The following is a 9689-nucleotide window of genomic DNA, read 5'->3' as shown; positions in this document are numbered from 1 at the left end:
TAACTGTTTTCTTTAATTTCTGTTCTAAACTAGCAGGCCAGAGTTAAGCATTTTGAGAGTCAACACCTACAGGATGATTCTCACAGAAAATCCTTCTGTGCAGCTAGGATGCTCACCTTGACTTGCTCCCTGGCCTAGCGACTGTGCCTGTTCCATGTCCTGCCTGATTTACATGCTCTAAGATGAAAGAAAGGGAGTTTGAGCGTGACTGAAAAGAAAGCAGCTCTCCTAGGGAGCATGTGAGCAATACCCCTGCAGATGGAGCAGGCTCCCAGCTGTCAAAATCCGCCTTCTGTTTGAAGCAGAGAAAACAGCACAGGATTCACCTGTTCAGGTTCCAGCTGCATGTCAGCAGTGTCTGCTTGCTGGAAGAGGCCAGGTGTAAGGGACAGCCTCTTTGTGACTGTAGTCCTACAAATGCCAGGGTGCCACTTCAGCTGACTCCAGTCAAATCCCAGGCAATGCAACTACCCATCTCACTACCAGGACAGAGTGAGCCTCTCTCACCTTCCTGCTGGGATCTTCCAAACTTCCTTCCCACAGCACTTGTTTCTGGACCCAGGAAGGTGGGGACAGGCACAGGACGAAGCATGGATTGTGGAGTCAGAAGGCATGGGTCCAAATCTGCATTTGTGACCTTGGGAAAGGGCACTTAGTCTTGGAATCTCATGATGTGTGTGGAGAAAGGGAAAGAATGGCCTGCCTTCAGGTAGTTACAGATAATGGGATGATGCATGCAAAATTACCCAACTCCAATAGACAGGGTAGACACGAGCCCCCAACCCTCACCCTGCTAAATGAGAAACCAAATACTTCTTCCATAAACCAGCTTTCCATCTTCTATGCACATTATCATTATAACCCCAAGTGTTAAGGACAAACACAAAACTTAGTGTCATCTTCCCCTGGTTCTTTCCCTTGGCTCCTCCCAGGGTCTCAATCACCTAGCTCCCCAGACCCCTCCTTACAATGTCTCCCAGCACCAGTTCCTCTGCGGCTGCAGGTCAAGCAAACTCCTCCTTTCCTCTTGTGTGGTGGTTCTAAGCCATGGTCAATTGAAAACTCCACTGTCAAGCATGTTTGGCAGTATATGAAGATATTTTAGTTGTCACAACTGGGGAGTTGCCACTGGAAAGTGAAGATGCTGCTAAAAATCCAAAAATGGAAAGCCCAGCCCCCAGCAAAGCATTATGTGGCCCAAATGGCATTGGTGTTGAAGTTGAGAAAAATTCACTTAGTCTCAGGCTTTTCCTCGTGTGACCTCCTTCCCCTGCCCTCTGCCAGGCTAATATCTATAAACTCACAATGACTATTTCCTGGATCAAACCTCAATTATAAGCTTACTTTGCTTTCCTATAGAAAAGACAGACTAATGTCAAAAATAAATAAACTTGTTGAGCAACAAATACATGCTAAGAACCTAAGTATTTAATACATGTTAACTAATTTGCCCTCAAAATAGCTCTATTTGAATCTAACCCAGGTGTTCATGAGCTCTGACATTATAAGGGGGCTTTCTTTAATCAATCTTGAGACCCAGTAGACAATAAGGGCTTTCTGAGAAGCAAGTTGCTAATGTCAAACAGACATGCTAAGATTCACTGGATTTATTACCTAACTGACACTACCGAGCATCTCAAGTGTTGCTTCCTTTTATTACCAAACACAGACATTCTCCCCCATACAGTAAGACAATGCAAGTGTTTAGCTTAGTCACCACCATTAGATCCTCATGTACTCAGAAGTCCATGGGAAGAACAAAACAAAAATACCACTTTTCAACCTTAGGCCATTTGGCTGCTCCACAACAGACATTCTGGGAGGCTGAGGATGCCAGGCATGCTCTACTTCATTTTATCATGTTTTGCCAAAAATGAAATACCTGAGATCCAGGGGTTTTGGCTTTTGGAATGGCTCACCCCTGCCCTCACGTGTGCTTGCACCTTGGCAAGGTTTCCAATGCACCAACCTCGTCTTTCTCATCAGTTGGATCAGGGTGACTTTGTCAATATTGTGGACTAGTTGATGTTCTTGGGAACATCCCACTGATCCTGGAATCTTCAGATCAGAGCTATCAGGGCAGGGGGGCATTCACAGTTCTGTGAAGGACAGTTCACATGCACTGTTGTCCAGTGCAGAGCAAGGTGAATACTGGCCCTTTTCTGAATAGAGAGAGTAAAGAATGGACGTGCTACATTGATGACCACCAGCCATGTACCTAGAAATAGGCGAACCATCTCCAACTGTCATTCCACAGGTGGCCCAGCAGCTATCATGAGGCTACTATCTGGATGAATTCAAGTAGCTTTATTATTACCCTCTAGGATCTGTGTAGGTTTTGCAGATATCACTATGGGCAATTAAAAGCTATGAAACAACAGGGACCACAAACCCTACATCATTGAAGTCTTTAAGGATGCTGAATTCTGCTATTCCTGCTGGTATGCTGCATTGTTTTATATTTACTATTGACTGAGGGACAGGTATCTTCAATGACTTCCTCTCAGCCATTCCTGTTACAAAAGCCCTTGATCCTCCAGCCAAGAAATCATGCTGGGAGTTGCAACAGTTACCAAGAATTGTATATTAGTTTTCAGAATTAGAGTTGCTGTAATGAAATATCACAGTCTGGGTGACTTCAATGACAGAAATTTGTTTCATTACAATTTTGCAGGCCTCACATCCAATAGCAGGGTTGGTTCCTTCTGAGTCCTCTCTCCATGACTAGATGGTCATATCTCCCTGTGCCTTCACATGTTCTTCTGTTTGTGTGTGTATGTGTCCTAATTTTCTCTTCTTATAAGGACATCATTCATATTGGATTAGGGCCTTCATTTTATGTTGTCTCTTTAAAGGTCCTATTTCTAAATACAGTCAAATTCTGAAGTCCTGGAAGCTAGGAGTTCAACATGTGAATTTGGAGAGGACACAATTTGACTCATAATAAACATATATACCAGTGACATAATTGAACATAGGAGAAATGACTATGCTGCACATCAGCGGAGCAGATGCAGGTTGTGGAGCACCCAAGAAACAGACATGAACTTGGGTTATGGAGCCCTTTTGAGCTGATCCATTTGTATAGGGCCCTAGAAGCTGAGCCCAGCAGTGCCCCACAGCAGGAGGATCCCACTCTCTCTTCCCAAAGTGGCCCTTCTGCAGGTGGGCCACAGCCTCCTGCCCACTTCCCTTGCATTCATACTGATTCATCAGGGACTCCTTGGCCATTTACCTCAACATCTTGTAAACTCAGGCTCTGTTTCAAATGCATACCACCTCTCCAAAATGACTCATGACTGTCACCACTCTGGGCCACTGCATTTTTGAAAATCCTATTTCCAGAAATGATAATTTAATAGGTAAAATAAAGCAGTAAATGAGCTACTGGGTTCTTAATTCTCACTCACAGAGTTCCTCACTACCCACAGGGTGGCCCATGGACCAGTCCCTGCTAGGTCCTCTGGGAACTCGTAGGAATGCAGACTCCCAGCCCCACCCAGAACTACTGAATCAAGATCTGCACTGTAACAAGATCCCTTCAGGTGGCTCTTATGCTCATCCAAGATTGAGAAGTACTGTTCGATGTGACCCTGGGCAATTAATTAACCTTTCTGAGCCTGACTTTTCTCATCTGCAAAGGAAGAAAATTATAACTACAGGAGACCTGAGATTCCTTCAAGTTCCAAAATACTGTGACAAACCTGAGCAGAGTTTGATATTTAAAAGTGACACTATGCCTCTCAGAAACACAGCGAACTTTTAGCCCTCCTCTTGCAGGCTCGTTCTGCTTCCTGAAAATTTGACTTCTATCTGTAATTGACAATTAATGTCATGGTTGAAGGGAGAATTCTGATAGCCTGAATGTGAAAGGCATTCTTGTTAATTTGCCAGTCCTGTACCCCACAGCTCAGGTACTGTAGAGGTGTCTTAGGGTAATATGCAAATGTGCTAGACCAACACTTATTGGAGTTGGAAGGTGATTTAGGGGAGGCCAGCAATTTTATCCAGTTAGTGACTTGACAGCAAAGACCCATGACACCTGGTTAGTCAATGTAATTTATGGCAATGCTTCATTTACACCCAGCTATCAGCAATATAGCAATGGGGAAGGGAGGAAAGATCTGGAATGAATGAAAGATAGACACTTTAAGGTTGAAAACTAAATTATCATCCGTTCCCTCTGTATGGATCATTGGAAGCCCCAGAACCAATTCTAAATTGAAAATTCCCAAATAATGAAGCATTCAAAGTAATGCAAGGATGATCTATGAATAAAAACTGGAATTTTAATAATGTAAGACAAAGCTTACCATCAGAAGATATTTTCATTGTTTGTAAAGATCAAAAGTATAAATTTCTAAGTCTTAAATATATACAGAATACTCTGAAAAAAATAGCATTATTGTTAACATGGATACCTATAATACCAACAAAAATAATTTTAACTAACTAGTATTGAGTGGTTTCTCAGTGCTAGAAACTTTTTATGTACTTCATAAGTAAGACATAGCAATAAAGCACTACTATTATTATCCCTTTAAATAAGTGAAGAAACTGAAATTCAGATTAAGAGTTTTTTCTAATGCTGTGTTAGCTAGATTAAGAATCCAGATATTTTGGCTCCAAACTTCTATTCTATACTGTTTTCCATTTCTTAATATTTACTACAGATATATACATATATACATAATACAAATATGCACATATGGATACACACACATAGATGTGTGTGTGTGTGTATGTGTGTGTGTAAAATCTCTACTTTACAGATAAGTGGAAGCCAATTACCTGCTTGGATTCACCCTAGTTTATATGTGGGTGGAAAGCAACAGATTCTACCTGATCCGGAAGCCAGCCTCTGTCCATGATAGCCAACCTCTCTCTGCACCTGGTTCGTGCTAGATCCTTTCCATTTGTTACAACTAGAAACCTACGTACCTGATAAGCTCCATCAGGTCTTCTCTCCAGGTGACTGACAGGACTCCACTTTTAATCTATAATAAACATGATGTTACAACTTAATTTTAACATAAGAAAAAATAGATTCTTCAGTTTCTAAAGAAGTGAAACTGCATGGAAAATTTAATTCACATAAAGATTCATTGGAAGATTACTGTTTGAAATAGAGTCAGTAACTCAACCTTTGGAACTATCCCAGTTGATTTGCATGTCCATTTGATCAGTGAGGAGTCATGGTTGAGAGAAGCACATAAAGGGGCAGGCTCTGTGGTGGTCCAACCACACCCCTGGACACCTACTATCCCTCACACTGCCTTTTTGACTTCCAGAATCCATACTCTCTCCCTGAGGCTTTGGTTTCCTTTAGAAGAAAAATTCTCTCTGCCTGAGAGCCAGAGGGTCAGCCATGCTGGAGAGTGATCACCACCTCCCCACAGTTCTTGACCAACTTCTAGTGGGAGTTGACTCCCCAACTCTCCATCCCTTCCCAGCCTAGTTCCAAGATGATTTCTACACTTTCTCCCAGAATTCACTGGAGGAGTAGATTGTGTCCAGAGTGTCATAGTGCCAATGATCAAAACTTGCTTAATAATACCCTACTAGCTTCCTTTTTTCTCCATCTCTCATTTCCTCCATCTCCAAGTTTTCCCTGGGATCGATTCCAAATAAACTCTTTGTATTTGAAGCTATAATTTGGGTTTCTCTCAAAAGCAACCTCTGAGATCAGACAAGTGACTTGCTGAAGTTTACATTCATATTTGAAGCAAAGTGCTTGCTTTATGCCAAGAACTAAACCAACTTTTTTAGAGAAATGAGAATAAGCTAGTCATGCAAGGTCTGTCTTCTCATTGAGTTGACAGTTCAGTGGGCAAGACATTGAGAAAGCAAACTGTCAAAGGGTTAGTTATAGTGGAACGGAAGAAACTAGTCCAAAAGGGAGTCATGAATGGTGTTCCATATATTTTGATCCTTAAAGAGAAAGAAAAGATGGGGCAGATGCTCCACACCAAAGAAATCACCTATGAGAAGGGAAAAATCTAAGGGCCCTGTGATAGGTACCTTGGAGCAAGAACAAAATCAACATGTTACAGAGAGAAAGGAGCAATGAGATGGGGGCTGAGGATGAGGAGGAGGCAGGGGACAGATCTGGAAGAGACTTTTAATTATAATAATAGTTCCGAGCTCTATCCTCCAGGCAACAAAAATCTGTTGGACAATTTTAAACAAGGAAGTGGAAACCACTCTAGCTAAAATGTGGAACCATGATAATAATAAAAGCAAGAATTACAGCTAAAAGGACACTTAAGAGATCTCAGACTTCTAGTCCAGAATTATATGTATATGTAATGGTTAATTTGAATTGTCAACTTGATTGGATAAAGAGATGCTAATGATTAAAAGGTTTCTGGGTGTGTCCATGAGGGCATGTCTAGGAATGATTGGCATGTAGGACAGGAAATGAAGTGGAGCCCCTCCCTCAGTGTGGGCAGCACTGCCCAATAGAATGTAATAAATCTGGAAGAATGAGGAAGCAGATGCAGATGCAAGCTCAGCTATTCTTGAACGGGTTCTTCATCATATGAGGATATCAAACTTTTGCTTCTTCACTTTTCCAAAGTGGACTATTCCACTGATCCTCCAGGTAGTTTCCAGAAGCCTTGGTCTTGAACTAGGGTAACACTGATGATCCTTCTTGTTCTGGAGCTTCTGTCTCTTAGACTGAGCAGCTGCTGGTTCTTCCATCTCTTTAGCCTGCAGATGACCATTGTAGACTATCCAGCTTCTGGTCATGTAAGGCAATCTAATAAATCCCCCCCCTTTTTTTTGCGGTGCTGGGGATTTGAACCCAGGGCCTTGTGCTTGCGAGGCAAACACTCTACCAACTGAGCTGTATCCCCAGCCCCATAAATCTCCTTTTTTATAATCATTCTGTTCCTCTAGAGAACCCTGACTAATACTATATATACATATATAAAATATTATAAATATATTATATATATATATAATTTCAACAAAATTATATGTTTTGTTGACTGTGTCATTTAGGGATTGAGTTTAGCAGCACATGAAATAAAATGCATATAATAGAAGCTTAGCAAGTTAGGGGGTATGTTAGTCAGCTTTTCATTGCTATGACAAAATACCTGAGAAAATCCACTTAGATGAAAAGATTTAATTCAGTTCACAGTTTCAGAGGTTTTAATCCAAGTTCAGCTAGTTCCATAACAGTGGACTTGTGATGAGACAACATCATGGCCAAGAGGTCATGGTAGAGCAGAACTGCTCACCTGTGGTGGTTCAGAAGCAGACAGAAGAGGAGGAAGAGACCAGAAATAGGATATACCTTCCAGGGCAGGACATGCCCCCAGTGACCTGTTTCCTCCAAGTCGGTCCCATCACCTATACTGCACACTGCTTCCCACAGTCCATTCAATTATAAACCCACCAATGCATCAATTCAATGATGACATCAGAGCCCTCACAATTCAATCAATTTCCAAAGCCCCAACTCTGAACATTGCTACATTGGAGACCAAGCCTTCAGTACATGACCTTAGGGGACAGCTCAGATTCAAACCATGGCAGGGAGGGATTTTCGTCTCACATAAGTTAAAAAGTATGTGTATTCTATCTTTATTTTGTTGGCTCGAGGGTGTTGGGAACAAAGCCTTCATGGCTATCTTGATATTGTCCACATGGTCACAGGTACTCTAATTCCAACGATCCCAACCATCATACCTACAGTTCACACAAGCAAATGTGGAAACAAAAGTGAACAAGATGATTCTAGTCAGTCCACCTCTTTAAGGACTTTCTGCTTGCATGAAGTAGTCCCCAAATGTGGCCTGTGGTCATCTTCAACTACCAGGGAAATGGGGAATGTGGTTTGTAGCTGAGAACATTACCACTGAGAAAAAGCATGAAGTTCCATTAATAAGGGAGAAAGGGAAAGTGGATATTGGGGAAACAAGGAGCCGGCACCACCCACTTCAGGAACAATAAAACAGCCAGATCAGATGAAACAGCAAACAGCAGCGATAGCAAGAGAAAAACGCATAACCATTTGCAAAACATTTGTACTTTTCAAAATACCTTTTGTGAATTCAATTTCCCTGTTTAATATACTTAATAAAATAGAGGAACATAAAGATATTGACATTTCACTAAGCAGAAATAACCCAAGAAAAGCTGAAAGCATGATAAATAGGAAAGGCAGGAGAAACCAATTGTCTTTGAGCCTTAAGTTGTTTCCTTTTCATGAAAAGTTTTTTCTGGGCCTTGACTGACCTCTGTAATTGGCTATGCCTTCCTGGAGAAGGTGCATTTGAGTGTCATTTGAATGAAGTACCGAAGATACTACAGCATGGAAGGAAGAGAGGCACGAGTTCAGTGCTCATGACAAGCTCCCTTTTTCCAGCCTGGGTTTCCTGTTCTGTAAAGTCTGGTCAAACCTCCCTGTCTTAAGGTGCTCACAAGCTGTCAAGACAATTCTGGATCAGTACTATCTACTAATTTTACTGCTTATGCATTCTTTGTTGATTATGCTACTACTTTTAATTAAAGACACTAGAAAATATTAAGGGAACATATTTGCAGGGCAGATAGTGGTAGTTCTGACTTGCCATGAAAGGTTATGTAACCTGAAACCAATATGTAGCAGGGGCCAGGATAGGGCAGGGGTCTTACCTACCCCAGCACAACAGACAGTCAGGAGCTCTGCGGGGAGTTGAGAAGAGTCCTCTTCTGGCATGGTGACCTTTTTGTCGGGGGTACTGCATCCAGAGGAGGGAGGGGAAGGAGAATGGGAAAGACTTGGGGAGAAGGTCTTTGATATTTATTTCCCTTCAAAATGATAAGTTTGAAGCATGACCAGAGTTTATGTCATCTTAAATAGTCTCTCACCCTGGAAGGAGCCTGGGGGAATGCAGTTTCCACAGTAACTCACAGCCTCTCAGGAGCGAATCCCCAGGTCCTTGGGTCAGTCCTGTGGGCAACCCCTCCACACCTTCTGGCCCTGCTGTGAGCCCAAGCCATTCCCTCTGAAGGACTATGGCCTTGCATCCCCCATCACATGCCTGCAGGACATGGAACATAATCAACTGAGCCAGGCCCCCACTGAGCTCTGTTAAGCTGCTGGAGGTCCCAGGAGGAAGCACATGTGACCACTCACAGGAATCAGCATGGTTGGCACTGAGGTTGAGCAGGAAATGGAGTCCACCCTCATTTACCAAACACGGGCTTCAGGACAGGATGGCTTAAGCAACATTCTGCAGACAAGAAGTGGCAGAGCTCCAGTCCTTCCTCAAGAAGTCCCCAGTCACCTCAGTCAGGACCACATACCTAAGAAGAAAAAGAAAGGGTAACCACCTGGCTGAGAATTTGGGGTGGCTCTTAGAGAATGCATTTTTGTTTTGTTAGTAGTAGGAAATAGCAGAAGGAAACATCAGGAAGTGAGTAAGAATGTCCGAAGGCCTAGAGGGGGAGCACAGGTCAGCATGGCTAAGGCTGGAAGCACTGAGCTTGATGCCCATTTTGGAGAGATGTGCTGGGTCCCCTCATGGATATGGGACTAAAGCACAGGACAGTTTATTCCACACTCATAGGGAGTTAATTAAGGATTTTGACCAAGGGTAGACTGTACTCAGATATTTATTTAAATTAGTAGATCAGCAGGTTGGAGAGGAGCTATCCTGATGATCTAAGCAACTAGCATGAGGTTCTATGGG

The sequence above is a fragment of the Sciurus carolinensis genome, unplaced genomic scaffold, assembly GCF_902686445.1.
Source record: "Sciurus carolinensis unplaced genomic scaffold, mSciCar1.2, whole genome shotgun sequence".
NCBI classification, from domain to species: Eukaryota; Metazoa; Chordata; class Mammalia; order Rodentia; family Sciuridae; genus Sciurus; species Sciurus carolinensis.
The sequence above is the reverse complement of the archived record's forward strand: the minus strand, read 5'-3'. Positions refer to the sequence as shown.